Genomic DNA, 20,006 nt, shown 5'->3' on the forward strand with positions numbered 1-20,006 from the left:
GAACAAGATCTAAAGTGTGGCTAAGGTGGTGGGTGGGCTCATTTACATTTTGAGCGAAGCCAACTGAGTCTAATAATAGATTAAATGCAGTGCTGAGGCTGTCATTTCTCAGCATCTATGTGGATGTTAAAATCACCCACTATAATTATCTTATCTGAGCTAAGCACTAAATCAGACAAAAGGTCTGAAAAATCACAAAGAAACTCACAGTAACAACCAGGTGGACGATAATAACAAATAGAGACACTGCACTCTACTGGTGGTTGGCTCTCACTGCGGTATTGTATCACTTCCTGTTCCGGAGCACAGCGGTGCTTTGCTGTATCTGTTAGCTGTTTAATCTGCGTAGTTAGATTGATCTAGATAACGATTTGTTTCACAGTGTAATCGTCACGTGCCTTAACCTAAAGCCACCCTCTCTGCTGAATCACCTCTAAATTATTTTCACATTCTTCACTTTGTGTGTTTTTAGGAATCCGCTCGCTTAGCGCAGCTATTAGCTCTTAGCCGGTTTAGCATGGCGGCTTCTACTGTCTCTCCCGCACTTTTCTGCGCTGGGTGTGAATGTTTAGTTATTCATCGGCCTCCTTTAGCAGTAACTGTTACTTGTAATAAGTGTAGCTTGTTCGTAGCTTTGGAGGCCAGGCTGGGCGAATTGAATACTCAGCTCCACACCTTGGAAAATCCTACAGCTAGCCAGGCCCTGTAGTCGGTGCGGACCAAGGTAGCTTAGCCGCTGTTAGCTGTCCCCCCAGCAGATCCCGAGCAGCGGGGAAAGCAGGCCGGCTGGGTGACTGTGAGGAAGAAGCATAGTTCTAAACAGAAGCCCCCCTGTACACCACAACCCATTCACACCTCTAACCGTTTTTTCCCCACTCTGCGACACACCACCGAGGATCAAACTCTGGTTATTGGCGACTGTTTTGAGAAATGTGAAGTTAGCGACACCAGCAACCATAGTCAAATGTCTTCCGGGGGACAGAGCAGGCGACATTGAAGGAAATTTGAAACTGCTGGCTAAGGCTAAGCGTAAATTTGGTAAGATTGTAATTCACATCGGCAGTAATGACACCCGGTTATGCCAATCGGAGGTCACTAAAATTAATATTGAATCGGTGTGTAACTTTGCAAAAACAATGTCGGACTCTGTAGTTTTCTCTGGGCCCCTCCCCAATCGGACCGGGAGTGACATGTTTAGCCGCATGTTCTCCTTGAATTGCTGGCTGTCAGAGTGGTGTCCAAAAAATGAGGTGGGTTTCATAGATAATTGGCAAAGCTTCTGGGGAAAACCTGGTCTTGTTAGGAGAGACGGCATCCATCCCACTTTGGATGGAGCAACTCTCATCTCTAGCAATCTGGCCAATTTTATTAAACCCTCCAAATCGTGACTATCCAGGGTTGGGACCAGGAAGCAGAGTTGTAGTCTTACACACCTCTCTGCAGCTTCTTTCCCCCTGCCACTTTTAACTAACATATATGTTAGTTAAAAATAAGGCAGGAGTTCAAAGCTATACTTAGCTGGCTAACATTGTTAGTTAAACATAAGACAAGAGTTGGAACCTCCTAATATTAGCATTCATCCATAGACACTTGAGACAGTATAATTCAGAACCTCTGAAGGTAAGAAAGTAAAGTGTATTGACTTGATCACGGCAACATCACTGCCAGTTTGCATTTGCGTCAGATCAGACGCCGGGCGAGACAATACGCAGCTGACGATGTGTTTTACCATAGAGATACATTGTGTATTTGGGAGTGGTATTGCTCTTGAATTCCAGATTTAAGTAATTATTTGTTTGAATTTAGTTTTATTTCTGTTTTTAGGACTTTAGTGTGGCCTTAAACTATTCAGAGGGTTTGGATAATATCACCCAAGAGCGATATAATACCAAATTAGCATCAGCAGGACTGGCATCTTGTCCATACCAACACGATCCTGGACAATGGAAAATGATCCTACGCAATGGCCAGATGTTCAATATCCTGATATTTAATCCTACGTCATAGACACAGCAGGAATTTATGAAAGTAATTTGTATTTTAGATCATTTATGTCATGTATGCATTGTGAATTGCTGGTTTGCCCCAGGAGCAGCCATGCTGCTGATTATTTCCCCCCAAGGTAACGCGTGATACTGATCGATGTGATGCATAATCCCTTTGTGTGTCATCATTATGCTTCATGAAATATGGGTCTGTGCCAAGGAGGGCCATGCCTGCCCAAATTTTGCATTCTATGTTTTATTTTTAATATCGTGATGAATTTTAATTTTCTGTCTTGCATTGTTGGTACAACCCACTGCCTCGCATTGCCCAGGCATTAAAAAAAATGTCTAAAATGTAAAAAAAAAAAAAACCTTGCATTTAATTAAATTGTCCACTACTTAAGCAATCCACCCAGTTCAATTACTTCATGCCATCCGGCGTTGCTAAGACCTCACAGATGGAGTTGCTGGATAACGACTGAGTCCATTAAAGTATCTAGATAGCTACTTGCATTTGCCTACTATGGAAAAGAGAGTGTCATGCATTGGAGCATAGATTTAACTTAGCCGTTTTAATGATTAGAGTGAAGCGTCTTGGTATCCAAAGTAGGTTGAGGAAGGACTGAGATGTGCATAACTGATGTTGCTCTTTTGGATTAAGAGCAAAATGTTTTCAAGGAAATAAATCCAGTTTACCTGACTCATCCTATAAGCGAAGTGCACAACGCATCTGCGCATGCGTGGCTCAAACGGGGGCAAAAATTCCAGCTCCCAAACTCACACCGCTCCCATTGAATTTCGTATACAGTAGCATTAACGGACTGTAAAAGTTAAGGCTTTTACAGATTGTTTCAAAGGCTTTAAGCCTTAAGCGACGTATACAATGCAGGTGCACATTGTGCTGTTTTCAAATGGTCGAACAGAATTTATAGGCTTGAAAGTTGGCTGAAAACACACTCTATTGCAAAGCTCCGCCGAGTCCACACAAAGACGGAAAGAAGAAGAAATATGGTCGTAAACCTTCGTTCATTCTACACAGTTTCGCCACAGAAAAGAAAGATTCAGATGGACGTAAAGGACGGACTAAAATAAATAAATAAATAAAAGTTTCTTGCACACGTTTATTTTGTCAATATCCTGAAACTGCGCCGCCGTTTTCGTGCATCGGCCTATGACTGTAATGTCGCACCATGAATGACGTGGCCTGTAATCTTGTAAAATTGACATGTTCTATAAACAAACTGCATGCATGCACATATTGTATGTCTGTCAACTTATCAAAACAAACGTGACACTAAAGAGGTTATATGTGAGACCCACCTTCCTTGTAGTCATTATGAAGCCGGCGGAGTAGCGATTTCTCATCCCTGCTTAGCAAATATTCTGCAGTATCCACAGTTTCAGTCTCTGGTCTTAAGTTTATCATCCGTCAGTTGCCTTCAAGGGGTCAGAAATTTGTTTGACTCCAACTGTCAACAAGGACTGGTCATTTTCGACAGCAGCACGCTCTTCCTCCTCTGTCGGCACTAACGTTACTTTCTGTACAGATGCAGCACACACAAGCCCATTTCTGTCCACTGCCGTACGTAGTCCACGGAGCTTACAAAAACGCTTTGAATCATCAACTTTCCAGCGGTTGAAATGATCCGAATCACAGCACTCTTCGCTGCTTTCTGCCGCCATAGCTTGTGGGTTGTTAGTCGAAAAATTTAGCCTACCCATAATGCACCGCGCGGCCTGAGATGCGCACTTTGCTTATTGGGATTAAAGTGAAGCAGACAGACTAACATTAAGAAGTGGTATGATACACTGCTGGGGTGTCTGAAATTGTAATACAAGTTTATATTTAGGGTGCTCAAATAGTCCTGTTTTCCCGGGACATGTCCTGGCTGTCCTGGGTTTTGTTGTTGTTGTTGTTTGTTTGTTTTAAGAAAGTGATGAAAATGTCCTGGTTTTTATTGTTTTTCATTTTTGAGCATCTTTCATTAAACTTTGAGTATCATTTGAGTATCTCGTTGCCGAGTGTCCTGGTTTTCTGTAATCAAAATATCGTCACCCTAATGAATATAGGAAATACTTGTAATATTTAAAATTAATGGAAAGAATAATATACAAATGTTTTGATCCCCAAAGTTTTTTGCAACCTCGTTTTGGGGGTCCAAGTTTTAATATTTTAGAAAAATAGTGTCCTATCCCTCCAGTGGAGCTGTATTTTTATTTTATTTTTTGTCTAAATAGTACACTAAAAATTGCTAATTCAGAGTTGCTGATAAATAGATTTAGTTGGGACATGTCTGTCTCGGCTTTCAGTGCTTACCAGTCGAGTGAGTATAAGAGAAATTGTGGAGAGCTGGACATGTCCCAACTTGTCCTCTAACACTCTGAAACGGAGGTGTTCCTTTGTCTCGCTTCATCAGCGAATCGGTCGTGACACGCGAAGCCTCCGCGCGGCTTTCCATGACAAAATCTCTTGTTAAAAGTTAAATCTGCCAGAAAATGGCTGATGTCCAGCTCTTGTGATAACCAGAGAAAGAGCACATGACAGTCTCGTATCCACAGAGCCATCCGTTTAGAAATGAGCCAGTGGTTTGTGCCTCGTCGTCGCAGCTCGGAGCGCGGCGCACCGACCGTCCTTAAAGCAGTCCTGAAAGCTGTAGTAAAAGTCCTTATTCTCTGTGAAGCCCGTAAAATTTTCAACGAAAGCCAGATAAATTTTTCCAATGGTTTCCTGGTGCCAGTCTCTAACAGCTTCTGAAAAAATTCTGATGGAAAAAAAGTCCTTTTCATTCCGCCATTTCCAGACAATGAAAATCCGACGAGGGGGCGGGACCACTCCTCCCCAAGGCGTGCTCACAGGTGAATGACGTCACCGACAGGCGTGGAAAAACTCACGCATGCGCACGAGGGTTCAAGCATGTCTGCGGTAAAAACATATGAATGAAATCCATATAGTTTTTGAAAAAAATTAAAAGGTACGATACTTTATTGACAGACCTCGTATAACCAAACTTAGAAAAGACACACTTTGCTCATGTACAGTGCAAAGCTAAATATTGCTGCAATTCTGGCCTACAGTGTATTGACAACACCCAACTACCCGGGAAGTTAAAGACCTGGTGCTTCGAGTTGGGTCTGCTACCCCGGGTGTTGTGGGCCTCGCAGAGGAGTTCAAGTGTGCTAAAACACGCCTACAGATGACACTGAATGAATCAAAGATCTGGTGATGAGGGAAAATGCACCAACCTTGGTTACTGGGTGCAAATGGAGACCAGCAACAGCAGCTCTCAGACTTGCTGACATTGTGGGTAATGTTCAGCAAGGAAGAGGAGGCTTTGGACTAACAAGTAGCCGCCCAGCTCCAGCATGAAGGAAGATGGTGGTGGAGGTGGGGTCAGTTTAGGCTTCACTCAAGGAACTGGACACCCCTGCCATGCATAGCCCCATGAGATGTCCGCCACTTGACAACAAGGCGACTCTCATGGCTAATTGGGTTTGGGTCAAGCTCAGGTCTGATCAGCCTGTAGCTGGCTGCCTCTGGTGAGGGTGTATAGTGTTAAAGGCCGAAACACCCCATGAGCCAGAGGAACACTACTGATGATGCAATCCATAAATTAAACTTTCCCCCAATCTTCTCCAAGTCTGCCATCTACCATTCACCGACAAGTCCACCAGTTATCTGTATGTGCTTACACAAGGATATCAGCATCTTATCCTGTGTTTTGGAATCAATCAGGTGATTGAGCTTTCGTTGAAGTGAAGAAAGTCTTATATTTTAGGTATCATCAAAGTCTGAAATTGTAGATTGGGATCATTCTTGTCTTCGTGACGTCAGGCATCACCTGAACGTTACGTTAAAATCCTGCATGTCAAGCATGCTAGCTTGTTTCACTAATGGGTTTCTTTACATTTTGTTGGGAAAGTGTAGTGACACAGACCCACAACAGGGGGCGTAAATGAACGGACAATGAAAGAGTCGAATATGAACACTTTACTGTTGTGAATGAGCACAACCACAATACAGAGGAATGTGAAATTTTGCAAACAGTCAATCACAAGGGTGACGTGTGGGCAGGCTCGAGGATAGAAGACGTCCTGTCCTGAGAAGAACCGGAACCACACGATTTCCTCCGCCACCGAACCCGGAGAATACTGGAGCTGCCAAGTCCCGAGTCCCCAGGTGGCCACCATCTCCGAATGTCGGATCTGGTACTGCTGGCAAGAAGCAGAAACAATAAGATGTGGGTGTGTGCACACCCAGTAACAACAATGGTGGAGATTCCACCTCCACCTCTCATCCACACTTGTGCAGCTCCTGTCACACGGCACTTATCTGGTGGGGTGTAAAGCGAAGCTGTCGCCGGTCACGCCAATCTCCAGATAGTGCACTCCACAAGAAAAAACAGCTGCAAAAAATGAGTTTACTAGACACAGTTATTTATACGGCTGAGATTGTTACCTTCACAGGTCGATGATATCTCGGCAATGAGGTGGAGATGATGTAGTGTAGATGGGTGACAGCTGTCAAGAGATGAGTGACAGCTGTCACCCCCGGCTGTGTCCGTGGCGGCAGCGCCCTCTCGTGCCTGAAGCCCGCACTTCAGGCAGGGCGCCCTCTGGTGGTGGGCCAGCAGTACCTCCTCTTCTGGCGGCCCACACAACACATTTTCTTAAATCAGCTTTCCTGAAACCCTCAAATATACAGCACCATTTAAAAGATTGTCCAAGCTAATTCTCTGTTCAAATCTGAAAAATAGTGAAGCTGTTATAAGTGGAATTTACACTGGTAGGTATTCATAAAGGCTATTTTAGCAACAAATAGCAAGCTAGTTAGCAACTGGAGTAAATCCCCCAAGATCACAAATGTCAGTGTTGTTAATTAAAGGAAAGTCTTCAGAGCTCCTGCTAGTAAAACATTCGAAAACACTTTCTATGACGGTTAACACCAGTTCTGAAAATCTGTGACTGCACTTATCGAGGGATAAATTAGCAGAATTATTTCTGCTTCAGGAGCAGTTTAGCATCTTAAAACAGTCAAGAATCTGGTGTGTTTGAAGGTATTAACAAGGCCAGAGGGAGACAGACTGATTAAAAACCTTGTAGTTGTGCCTGTGTTTTAGCCTGGAAGCAAAGTGAGGATGATGAGTCCTTTATGACACCATTAATCTGTCTATACCCATTTTTATTCTCTTGGGGGGTTTCAGGGGGTTGAAGATGTTTGCCCCTGTGGACCAGTCCGACAGCATGCCCAAATAGCTTCAGAATAGGACAAAAATGAGTCAGATATGCTCACATTATCACTGTTATATTGGTTTTGTTTGGTGTTTCATTTGCAGTCAGGTACATAAGTATTTGGACAGTAATGTAATTGTAAGTGTAGAGTTTTAACTTTAATTCAAGGTGGCTTAACAAAACATATTGCATTAACCATTTAGGAATGACAGAAATTTGAATACAAAAAAAGCCCTCCATTTACAGATATCCATTTACTAAATATTAGGATTAATGTAAATCCAAATAATTATTTTACAGCCTCTTTTTTAAGTCGGGATGGATAAAAAAAAATGGTGCAGTTCTCCTTGGCCTACTTAAAAAGTGCAGAAACACCTTGTTCTACCACAGTCATAGCAAGTGATGACATTATCCTGATGGCTGATTCTGCGGTACTGTTCCCTTTAGTCCATGAGCCCAAAGCCAATTTTGTTAGAATCTGTACCATTTAAGGTGCTCAAACAACTCTTACAATCCAGTCTCAGTGTACCATAGCCTATTTAAAAATGTATGATAGCCATCTCAGGGTGTTTGCTATAGCCAGGTCAAGCTATAAAAAATGTTAATCATATTGAAAATTGTAGCACATTGCCGTGTTTGTCTATCATAGGGATTCCAAAATGGTATCATTTGGACTATCTATGACTCAATGCTATTGTAGAGGGACCAAATGTTTTGGACTATATAACACCTAAATAGATCCGTGTCATTTGATTGGTTTGTATGCCACATGATATTGATCATGTGGCATACAAGCCATTGTATATCATTCACTGTGCAATTTTGGTTCCATTTAGTGTGCAAATTTGGTTCCATACATTCTGTACCATTTCACGCCATCACACGCTCACACTCACGGCAATGGCGCTTAGCTTAAAAACAAACACTGGCTGGATACAGTGCCCAGACTGGGCAACGGACGGGAAGGCTAGATGAGAACGAGATGAGGTTTGGTCCTGAGAAAGCAGTGGTTGCTGGAGGCTGAGCCGTGCAGGGCGGGTTGGCCCCGCCGCAGTTTAGGGCTTGCATGGGGCCACTGGGTCACAGCGGGCTCCGTCAGATGATACCTGGGTGAGACAGGGCATCTCAGTCTCGCTCCCAGGCTTTGGTGGACACTGTAGGACCGGGAAGGCTGTAAATCCCTTTTTTTTTGTCTATAAATTAATAAAATATCAAATGACAAAGATCTAGTTGAGGTGTTGTATGAAACAAACAATGTATGTTTTTTCATTCCTGCAATGGAAAGAATATTTCATTCTGTGAAAGATGGAATGTTCCATTCAACGAGGCACATTATTTGTATAATAAGTGATACATATTGTTGGTTGAGCTAAGAGGATTAATAATTTTTTTTTGACTATGTTGAATGCTTGGTCTCCAAAGTAAATGTCAAACTTGGTGTGGATTCTAAGACATATGCTACCCCGTCACGTGATAACTAAACATGAAAGATGGTGCAAATTATTCCTTTTTTGAACCCCAACCTGGCATTAGCTACCACCCCGGGGTGGCTGTCATACATTTTTGTGTGGGCCATGGTATACTGAGGCTGGATTGTAAGTGTTGTTTGGGCACTTTTCGTGGTACCAACAAGTTGCTTGGCCTATGGACTAATTGAGCTGGCTACTTTCAGTATTTGAACAAGGCTGATCTTCCAGCCAGGTTTGACATGTCCCAGGTTGGACTTGTGGCTGATCCTCCAGTCAGCTACAAGCCAAAGATTAGTACTACAAACACAGAAAACCAGCAGAGATGATGTGGTATCTGAACTTAACTTCATCAGGTGACTATTCTTTTGGCATTGCATGCAACCTTTGCTTCCATATTGGAAACAGGTATCACAACAGACTTGAAGAAAGGACTTGTCCCTCTCTGGAAAAGAAAATGTGCATTGCAAAAAGGTACTTATAAGGGTCATTCTCAGCAGTGCCAGCTGTTTTCTGTTCAGTGACGAGAGCAGTCTGCGTTCATGCCTTAATACTCAGTCACTGACCTCAACGGCTCATTGAACACCAGGATTTAATTTGGTTGATCAGGGTTGTTTGTGGGATATCTTGAGAATTCAGAAGGGCTCCAATGAGTTGCTGGGCATCATAGGTGCCCTATATTGAAGACATTCTTTTTTTCCCCAGCGGCTTCTGGTATTAATCAGGGTTGTATTCCACTTTATTCACTGATTACATGGGCTGAGTGCTGGGTTGTGGAGTACAGAGACTTGGGTGTCTTTGTGAGGAAAAGTTCACTAACCTTCACTTTGTGGGTGATCCTGTGATCTTTATGGAATCAGTGGATGCTGTGATAGAACCACTTGAGAAGCTGAGCAAGGAGTCTGGGAAACTGGGTTTACTATTACCCTGGATCAAGAATAAGATCTAGACTTTCAATGACTTTCTGGACTTAGTGTATCAGATGTTTATGTGTTTGTGGTGAAAGTATTGAACTGATTAAGAGATTCATTTATCTTGCCAGTGGCATTTATGTCGTAAGGTCACTGGACCAAGATGTTTGGCAATGCCGATACACTTGTGGGAATACGAAGATCTAAGTTGCTAGGGATCTGGTGCTTCTTGGCTTACTGTATGGTTGTGCGAATTGGATGCTAACCAATGACATAAGGGTGCATTCACACTCTGACAATTAGCCTGGCATTTGATGACAGGGAGTGAAATGCTGATTAACGTTAACCAGCACCGGGGTCTGCCCGACTCTGCAGGAGTTAAGTCGACATCAGTCAGTCAAGGTTGGAAAAATGTTATATGCTTAAAATCTTTGGTGTTTGTGCTAATTTGCCAGCATGAATTGAGCTCCGCTACCATATCACCTCCGCTAGAGCATCATTACTGCTCTGTTCGCCTCCACCGGCCACGACAAACATCAGCGTTGCCCAACTGACATTGACGTAGCTCTTACAGAGTCTGGCAGACTTCAGCATTGGTGGACATTAATCAACTTTTCACTCTCCATTGGCAAATGCTGAGCTAATCGTCAGAGTGTGAATGGAACAAGCTTTCTCCGACATTTCACAAAGATTTTTGAGAATCTGTCAGCCACTTCACATCATAGTGTGAATGGGCTACGAGGCAACAACCAGACATCTTTGTCACTAGGTCTCTCTGGAGAGTCCTTGGATACTGCCGGCATGTGTAGTGAATTATTAAGGACACTTGGCTGAAGCGTACTACCTACAGTATGAGGGAGTATCAGGTATCACCTTTCGGTAATGTGGCACGATTCTCAGATCATGATCCAGCTTCACTTGTGATGACCCCAGCAACTGGAAAAAGCCAAGGGGATGCCCGTGTATCTACTGGCTCTAGCAGATAGATGGTTACTTTGAGGACATGGGGCTAAACTGGTGATCTGTCCAGTTGCATAGTGTGGTGGATGCAGTGATGTGCACCTCTGGCTCTCAGACCTAACCTGACATTATAAGGTCATTTTTGATGTCCAGTTTCATATTATGTATTTTATCGTTACAGTTTTCTGCATTTTCTTTCCTTTTGTGTTAATGCAATGACCAACCATTCTGACAAGGATTCTTTTTTCGTCATCTGAAGCCATCATATTCAGGTTATATTTCATATTTCTCTCTCAGCATTTCCAGTCCGCTCTTCATGGACTTGACTGCAGGATTCGGGAACAGGCGGGCGGTGAGTCCAGCATGGGCAAATCTCCATAAATCCTTCCACAGTGGCTGCCCTTCAGACTCTACTGTACAATATCTGTCTTCATCTGAGAGTGCACAGGCACAGCCACCTGCTTTTTCTCTCTCCAGCCCCTCCCTCTGTGCCTTGTGAACTTAATAAAAGCTGCCATTAAGCAGCGCTTCATCTGTTTGGGCCCTAATCTGCCTTATAGGCATCATGTGACCACATATGCAGCGCACACCTGTCGTATGTTAACATTCCCGACTGTTCGCTCTGACTAAACCTGTTCTCGGCACATCACGCCACTGCATGTCAGCTGAAACACATGCAAACCCACCGATTGCCACGTATTCGCTACTTGGTGAGGTTTCGTGAAAAGTTAGAATCAGGACACAAACCCTGAAAAGAGTCACAGTTAAAGTTACGGTGTGTAGGATTTAGGGTCGTCTTGCAGAAACCAAATGCATCATTTATTAAACATCTGTTTATTAGTCTATAATTACTTTGAAAAAATGTGTTTTCATAAGCTTTTCATATCTATGAGGTGCACCTCTGCAACAGACGGTGGCTCATGCCCTATGACTGCTGGGATAGGTTAACCTCCCCCCCCCGGGGACCCTTAATTGGAGTGAACGGGTATAGAAAATGGAAACTGAGATGGATTCAAAAACTATCCAACCTTTGGCTGTGAAAAAGAATGAATGAATAAATACTGAATCCTAATTCCCTTTGAAGTAGTCTCCTTGGGATTGCACACACTTCTCCCAGTGGTTCTGTCATTGTTGGAAGCATGTCTGAAAGGCTTCTTTTGGAATGGTGTCCAGTTGGGCCATCGCATTCTGCATGATGGCTTCTCACAGCTCAAATCAAGTCCCTTTCAGAGTTGTCAAATCCAGCTTCAGAAAGTAAAAGTCCAGCCATTTTCACAATAAACCAGTTGACTGTAATTAGTTCAGCTCTTCAGGCAGGTGGATGAGCTATTTATTGAGATCACCTGTTTTAGGTGCACAGGTAGAAGCAACACATGGGAGGGTTTTTACTTTCTGAAGCCGGATTTGACACCTCTGATCCCTTTTAGTATCATTTTGATGTTTGGGAATAGCCAAAAATCAGACGGAGCTATGTCAGGAGAGTAAGGAGCCTGATGAATCACAGGCGTGTTGTGTTTGACCAGGAAAGGATGGGTGCATTGTCATGATCTCCAAATCCTCCACCAAAAATGGAATGTGCCAAAGCTGTGCTTGTTCCCACCTCATCTACAAGTTCTTGGATGGTGTCACGATGATCATCCATGACCAAAGTCTGTATTCTGTCAGTTCCTTGCTCATTTTGGCTTGTCGATGGTCTACAGGAATGTGCTTCACTCTCCACTGATGTGGGCCCATTTTTGAAGTGGTTATTCCAATTTGCATTATGCTCATGGCATTATCACCAAAAGCCTGCTGAAGCTTACAAATGCTTGCTGCTTGGGTATCACCAAGCTTCTGGCAAAATTTGAGGCAATGCCTTTGGTCAAGTCATTCCATCATGTTATAGCAAATGAGAATCCGATGGGTATTCAGTACGTGTTCACTCTAAGGCTGACTGCTAGCGACTGATGTGCTCTGCGGACAAGAAAAAATTTGCATATGCACTAGAATGCTCTCTGCACCTCCCAACCAATTGGCAACTTGCATGCTTCCTTTGTTTCTGTGGGATAAAATAAGGCCAGATACATTTTGAATGCACCTCGTACACGAGAGTGGTCCCCCTCACTGAAGCCGCCATTCTATACCCCTATGCTGATACAGTAGCCTAAAAGGGACATACTCCCTCTTTCACTTTTTGCAATGTGGCCAGAAGAATGAAAAAAGAGGAACTGGTGGTTGTTCCACACATTTAAGAACGCTTGTTTTTGTGCGGTGTAAGATCATACAAGCTGCTTATCCCATTGACAAATATGTAAAAACATAAAAGGAAAGAAAATCCTGATCTACAACAGCATAATGGAATTTGCAATCTCACCACTAGATGGCATTAAATCCTACACACTGTAGCTTTAAGTATATTTTGATGTTGCAGAGTGAAAAGCTTCATCTTTGCATAAGGTGCAGGAATATAAAGGAATCACAATGGAGACGCACAATGTCAATGAGCAGTTGTGTCTTGAGAAACAAATTTAAGAAACCTTTCCTTAAAATAAAAACGCTTAATTTGCTTTTGCTAAGAAGTGTCTCATGAATCAAGCTAATTTGAATACTAGTGGAAAAAGGGCTTTTTACCCAAAATTGCAAAAATACTGAGTTTAAAATGTTGCTTTGTTTATCGGCTGCCTTGCAGCGGCTGTCAGCTTTCATATTAAATCTTTTTTTTTAAATGCACGTTAATGTATCTGTTTATTTCTTCAACGCTTTCTTATGTCGTCCTTTTTGTTCATTAAAAGCATAGAACGATCCGTCATTTCAGCAGCAGCTGATGCAGGATTTGGATGATGTTTCCGTCTGGTTTTTGTGTAATATAATTTTCATGTTTATTCTTTTTTTTTTTTTTTTTTTTTCTCCTTCCTGGTAGATAATGTACAGGATGCCAGCTGGCTGACAGATGGTGATGCCTTTACCCTTTTTTTCCACTAAAAAAGAAAAGGAGGGAGGACAGGAACAGCTGTAGACAAAGACAACCAGCACACTGTCCACTGTGGGAGGAGAACCAGCCTGAAGGTAAGAAAAAAAAAAGGTGTTCTGTTCAGAAAGAAAGCTGCCTATAAAAAGCCCCAAACAGGGGTCATGATGGAGGCCTTCAAGGAGAAAAAAAAAAAAAGGAACCAGCAGCTGAGTCAACTTTAGGTCATATTATTGTCTCGGGCGTCATGTTTAAAGCTTTCCACCGGCTCAATATTGAACATGTGAGCAGAGCCGCGCTGTTGGGAGGAAACGCCCTTGAACCATGTTCGTCAACGCCTTTAACTTTTGTCACGATCACACGAACAGCTGAAAAATCTTTTGTCTCATAAGTGACGAGTCGTCCCCTCCTTTCTCCTGTTGTTGGCTTTTTGTCATGAATTTAAAAGAGAAACCATTCAAATGAAACACATTTTGGTTTTAATTATCTTCACTTTCCTTCAAATTCAATTCATGCGCTGAGACTGCTGGTGTTCATACGAGGTCTGTGAGAAAAGTATCGTACCTTTTTATTTTTTTCAAAAACTATATGGATTTGATTCGTATGTTTTTACGTCAGCCAAGCTTGAACCTTCATGCGCACGTGTGAGTTTTTCCACGCCTGTCGGTTGCGTCATTCGCCTGTGGGCAGGCTTTGAGTGAGCACTGTTCCACCCCTCTCGTCGTTGTTTCATTCCGAGGAAATGCCGGAATGATTTGGGCTTTTTTTCCATCGGAATTTTTTCATAAACTGTTAGAGACAGGCAGCTGGAAACCATTCGAAAAATGTATCTGGCTTTCGGTGAAAATTTTACGGGCTTCACAGAGAATCAGGACTGTTACTACAGCTTTAAGGACGCCTCACAATGGCGCACGGCGCGCCGCGCTCCGAGCCACCATCGAGAGGCAGAAACAGTCGACATGTCTCTGGTGGAGATTACACAAGTCCTAGTGTGTGTGTGTGTTTACAGTCTTAATTTTATAGATAAAAGCTTCCAGAACGAACTAAATTTACCTATAGCTCAAATATCGGTAACCATTAAGGTGAAATATCCCATCTTGAGTTTAAATTACTCACAGATCCCAATGTCATATTTAATCATATTAAATATTTTTTGAAATATTGGCTGGAATCTTCTGCTCCCGTTAGGGGTCGCCACAGCAGATCAATCGTTTCCATCTCACCCTGTCCTCTGTATCCTCCTCTGTCACACCAACCACCTGCATGTCCTCTCTCAGCACATCCATAAACCTTCTCTTTGGTCTCCCTCTTCTCCTCCTGCCTGGTGGCTCCATCCTCAGCATCCTTGTCCCTATATATCCTGGGTCCCTCCTCTGCACATGTCCAAACCATCTCAAGCTCTCCTCCCTGACTTTGTCTCCAAACCGTCCCACCTGATCTGTACCTCTGATATGTTCATTCCTAATCCTGTCCATCTTTGTCACTCCCAAAGAGAATCTCAACATCTTCAGCTCTGCCTCCTGTCTTTTTGTTAGTGTCACTGTCTCTAAGCCGTACAACATAGCTGGTCTCACTACTGTCTTGTTGACTTTCCCCTTCACTCTTGCTGATATTCTTCGGTCACAAATCACTCCTGCCACCTTCCTCCACCCACTCCACCTTGCCTGCACTCTCTTCTTCACCTCTCTACCACACTCTTCATTACTGTGGACAGTTGACCTCAAGTAGTTAAACTCATCTACAACCCCTGGCAAAAATTATGGACTCACTGGCCTCGGAGGATGTTCATTCTGTTGTTTAATTTTGTAGAAAAAAAGCAGATCACAGACATGACACAAAACTAAAGTCATTTCAAATGGCAACTTTCTGGCTTTAAGAAACACTGTAAGAAATCGAGAAACAAGATTGTGGCAGTCAGTAACGGTTACTTTTTTAGACCAAGCAGAGGAAAAAATATGGGACCGACTCAATTCTGAGGAATAAATTATGGAATCACCCTGTAAATTTCCATCCCCCAAACTAACACCTGCATCAAATCACATCTGCTCGTTGACATTGACCCTATGTCATGAAATTGACCCTATGTGTCTTTTTGCAAGGAATGTTTTCACAGTTTTTGCTCTATGGCAAGATGCATTATCATCTTGAAAAATGATTTCATCATCCCCAAACATCAGAAAAGTGTCCAAATATCAACGTAAACTTGTGCATTTATTGATGATGTAATGACAGCCATCTCCCCAGTGCCTTTACCTGACATGCAGCCCCATATCATCAATGACTGTGGAAATTTACATGTTCTCTTCAGGCAGTCATCTTTATAATCTCATTGGAACGGCACCAAACAAAGTTCCAACATCATCACCTTGCCCAATACAGATTCGAGAGTCATCACTGAATATGACTTTCATCCAGTCATCCACAGTCCACAATTGCTTTTCCTTAGCCCATTGTAACCTTGTTTTTTCTGTTTAGGTGTTAATGATGGGCTTTCGTTTAGCTTTTCTGTATGTAAATCCCATTTCCTTTAGGCGGTTTTCCTTACAGTTTGGTCACAGACGTTGACTCCAGTTTCCTCCCATTCGTTCCTCATTTGTTTTGTTGTGCATTTTCGATTTTTGAGACATATTGCTTTAAGTTTTCTGTCTTGACGCTTTGATGTCTTCCTTGGCCTACCAGTATGTTTGCCTTTAACAACCTTCCCATGTTGTTTGTATTTGGTCCAGAGTTTAGACACAGCTGACTGAACAACCAACATCTTTTGCAACATTGCGTGATGATTTACCCTCTTTTAAGAGTTTGATAATCCTCTCCTTTGTTTCAATTGACATCTCTTGTGTTGGAGCCATGATTCATGTCAGTCCACTTGGTGCAACAGCTCTCCAAGGTGTGATCACTCCTTTTTAGATGCAGACTAACGAGCAGATCTGATTTGATGCAGGTGTTAGTTTTGGGGATGAAAAGTTACAGGGTGATTCCATAATTTATTCCACAGAATTGAGTGAGTCCATATTTTTTTTCCCTCTGCTTGGTCTAAAAAAGTAACTGTTACTGACTGCCACAATTTTTTTTTCCTGATTTCTTATAGTGTTTCTTAAAGCCAGAAAGTTGCCATTTGAAATGACTTTAGTTTTGTGTCATGTCTGTGATCTGCTTTTTTTTCCTACAAAATTCAACAACTGAATGAACATCCTCCGAGGCCGGTGATTCCATAATTTTTGCCAGGGGTTGTATTGAAGAGTGATGTAATGCAGAAAAAAAATTGTTTTGCTTGTCAGAATGACGTCACAGCAAAATAAATCTGCTTTGGTGTATAATTCTATAGAAACTTTTACACCCATGTGCAGCGGTAGTGCATTTAGGGGGGTCAGTTTTGGTTCTGTGTGTTGAGTTTTGATTTGGATAAAACTTGGTGCATTTTGCTGCTAGTTATAGACGTGGATTCCACATCAGTGCTACTGCTGCCGGATTTTGATACAATGATCAAGTTTATATGTTGAACTATTTTGGCATCTCTGGTCAAGTGCTCTCGTCAGGTTGATTGCAGTATTTTTATAATTACATTACCAGTATGTCTGAAATCTGGAGTACCCCATGGGTCAGTCCTGGGCTCGTTGCTATTTTTTTTTATATTCAGGACCACTCATTCAAAATTATGTATGGTCATAGAATTAACCATCATTGCTATGCTGATGAGACGCAGATGTACATGCTTGTTTTTGACGGTAATGTATCTTATGTCAGAATCGGAGGCAGGTCTGCAGCTGCTGTGAAAAACTGAATCTTTTCTAATTTTCTGCTTTGAAATGCTGGTTAAAATTGAAATGCCATTGGTGCTGTTGGATCTTGGTGTGACTTTTGACCAGTGTTTGTCTTTTCTACATATATATATCAGAGGTGAGTAGGACTGCCCTTTATCGCTTATGTATTATTGCAATAATTAGACCCATTCTTCGGGTGGCATTGAGACATTGATTCATGTCTTCAATAAAACATGTCATGGCTGCTAAAGTTTTAATGCGGATGCAGAAATGTGATTATATAAGTTTTTTTAGTACTAAAGCTGCAGGTTTTTGAACTTTATGATGTGCCAGTTTCTGTGTTTAGATTTCTGATTTTACTTTGTAAAACACTTTGATCGTGTTCTTTATAAATACATTCGGTTTTATTGACTGAGGGTCACAGGCCAAAGTTAAAATTTGGGCCCAATGCTTATACACAGGAAGTATTTAATGGCTATTTCAAGGTATTGGCTAAAGATGCAAAGTATGTTTAAACACTCGAAGTCAAATATGACCTTTCTAATGGTGTCGAGTGACCTATAAATTAAACTCAGGGTCATAACTGCTTAACTTGAGCAAAGACGGATTAAACATGGTGAAAGGGGTTTATGTTAGTTGAGGATAAACTAATTACATTTTGGACAGAACTGAAGTGTGGAGGCCTCACTGAACCATATATTATGGTATATGTGGTTATATAATGGTCAAATGATCAAGAAACTATGATGAATGGCATGGTTTTAAAAAAGGAATAGTTCGCATCTGTCACGCTTAGTTATCATGTTACAACATATGAAAATTCAGTAAGGTATATCTTATATATTCCAATTCTAAGGTGGAACTATGCTAGTATACTAAGGTATATATAAATATCTAAAAAGGAAGAGTAAAATAGAAGAGTAGAAAAGAGTAGAGTAGAACCACTTAGGTGCCTGGTCTTGAGAACCAGGAATGGGTAGGTTATGTCAGAACCCAACGGACATTGACCTTGTTTGACCAAACATTCAACATGGTCAAAACTGTTCCTTTTATTCATCCTCAACTAATAATTTGTAACAGTTTTTACCAAACCTGGAGCAACTTTAACTTTTGACCCCTGCACAAGTTGAAATAGACGTTTGTCACAACTTTTGCAGCTTTCAGCATAATTCTGCAACATAGATATACAACATATTCATAGATTGAAATTATACCTTTTTGGAGTCTTTGTGATCATACACATAATGAGGTATACTTTTAAATGTTGATCCTTGACTATAGTGAGCCCACTCTGAGGAGACTACTGCACACTTTTGTGTAGGCCATGGTACATTCAGGCTTTAGCCAAAATTGGCTTTAGGCTTATGTACTAAAGGAGATGGTCTCCCAAATCAATCTTGTCTGCTTGAGGTTTCTTCCTGTAATAACTTTTTAGGTTTTTCCTTACCACTGTTATCAGTGCTCTTCCTCATGCATAGCACTTTGGGGCAATTTGCAAATTGTGTCACTGAATCACAAAGAATCATAGCAAATGTTGTAGTCCAAGGGGCCTGTCTTTTTTTTTTTTTTGTAATTGGGGGGTTTTAATTGGGGTGACGTGAGTTACAGCCTTCAGGAAATTTTCCTGATTCATTTCAGGTGTGTTGTCGTGACAGAAACAGCTTTCATCTCTACCTACGACAAATCATGCCCTCAGGTTCAGTCACGATCAAACACTGCATTTGTATTATCATAATAATTACAGTTTCTTTATTTTCAGCTTTTACAAATCCTGCTATTTTATACCCACACACACACAAATACTGAATTCAAGTGCACACCGTCTCCCAGCCCGACAGTAATCTCAGCAAGAGAGAAAACAAAACGAACTCTGGAGACATTTCAGTCTGTGATTGAGCCCACTTTAAAACCAATAAAAAGCAAGTTCAATCAATGAGAACCCCCGCCCCCCCCCCCCAAAATGATCAAATACACAAAATGACAACAAATAAAATGAGCCGTTAAATTAAACAAACATTGATAAATTAATTAAACCAGTGTATTTAATCAAGCAAAGTATGAAAATTTTCCCCACAAAAATGTGGTGCCAAAAAAAGAGGGGAAAAAAAAAAAACACGCTCACAAGCAAAATATGATGAGGCTACATGAATTTTTAACTTTTTATTATTCATTTCTCCTTTTAACGGTTTTCTTTTTAAAGGAAGGTTCATCAAAGAGCATTTTGTTCATATATAGTTATTTTTTTTTACAGAGGAAAATACTGTACAACCTTTTTTTTTCTTCTTCTCAAAACAATATCTGGAGGAATATCATCTACACACATTTTCCCCTATTTGATCATTTATGTCCAATGCCAAGCTCGGGAGAGAATTCGTGGTCGCTCCTCGGTCGTACATGTTCGCTCAGTAGAAATCAAACGGTAGCTTTGACATGTTTTATAATTTAGTACTACAGTAAGTGAGCTTTGCCACGAAGAATTAATTTAAATCACAGTCTGTTTTAGTGTTTATCAGGGCACCGGTTTCTGTTGCACCCGTTTCCTCTTTTTTTGAAAAACCCATCCAATCACAGAAGCAAAATAAAACCCAGTCTTTAAATAAATCACAGAACAACAGTTCTTTGTCACACTAATATCTATTTGTGCATCAAAGCAAAGTGAACTAAAACATCTTAAAGCAAAGTCCCTGTTAAAAGATATATATATTTATATATCATCTTTTTTTTTCAGACAGTAAAAAGGAACCTAA

Source organism: Thalassophryne amazonica, chromosome 6, assembly GCF_902500255.1.
Source record: "Thalassophryne amazonica chromosome 6, fThaAma1.1, whole genome shotgun sequence".
NCBI lineage: Eukaryota > Metazoa > Chordata > Actinopteri > Batrachoidiformes > Batrachoididae > Thalassophryne > Thalassophryne amazonica.